We start from the raw sequence: 895 nt of genomic DNA, 5'->3' as shown, positions 1-895 counted from the left end.
GTCGAAAGGAGCCAAAGTCTGGATAAGAGAATTTGAAACAAGGCACGGCCACCACACCCTATGCCTTGGAGATATGAAGGCAATTTTATCCCGGGCACTCACCCATGGACAGTTCACTGATGTAATGATCTGTTGTGGGTTAATGGCTCAACCCGCTGAGCTGGAGTTAAGCCAGTGCAGACAACACCTATGGGACTGCTTGAGAGATATGTAGAATATCTGACTATAAATTTGGACCTGACTCAGATTTCGGAGATTGGATAGATAACCTGAAACAGAAATGGCTTGAGGAATTGGGAGAGCACCATGACCATTCTGAAGCCACCGAGGAACATGTTTTATGACAGAGCCTGCCGCAACCTCCCAGAAAATGTACAGATGCAACTGAGGGGTGTCGTGGGCTGGGATAGAAAGGCGGGTGGGGAATGCAAGGATTATATGAGACACCACTGCCAGAACTGGCTTCGTGATAAACAAGCAGAGGAATCAAGAAAACAGGGGCTTGATGGTGCAGTAAAAAAAGGCCCAATTGGCTCAGTTGGAGAAGTGTAATAAAGGAGGTGAGGCTGACATGGTGATGATGAACACTCCTGTCCCTACAGCGCCCCCAAGTGGACCTGCGTCACAACCACAGCCCATAGTGCCTTTTGTACAATTTCCCCCTCAGACCTATGGGAACCCACAACCATGGGGCCCACCATCACCCAGAATGCCACCTATGCAATGCTGGGGTGTGGACAATTTGGACACATGAGGAGCCAATGTCCACAAAATCCTCAATATCAAGGATGGGCTACAACACCTGGAGTGAACCGAAGAGGGAGAGGAAATTTCAGAGGAGGACACAGAGGAGGATACCAACAACAAAGTGGATATCAGCAGCAACCCCAAACCT

The sequence above is a fragment of the Salmo trutta genome, chromosome 34, assembly GCF_901001165.1.
Source record: "Salmo trutta chromosome 34, fSalTru1.1, whole genome shotgun sequence".
NCBI lineage: Eukaryota > Metazoa > Chordata > Actinopteri > Salmoniformes > Salmonidae > Salmo > Salmo trutta.
The sequence above is the reverse complement of the archived record's forward strand: the minus strand, read 5'-3'. Positions refer to the sequence as shown.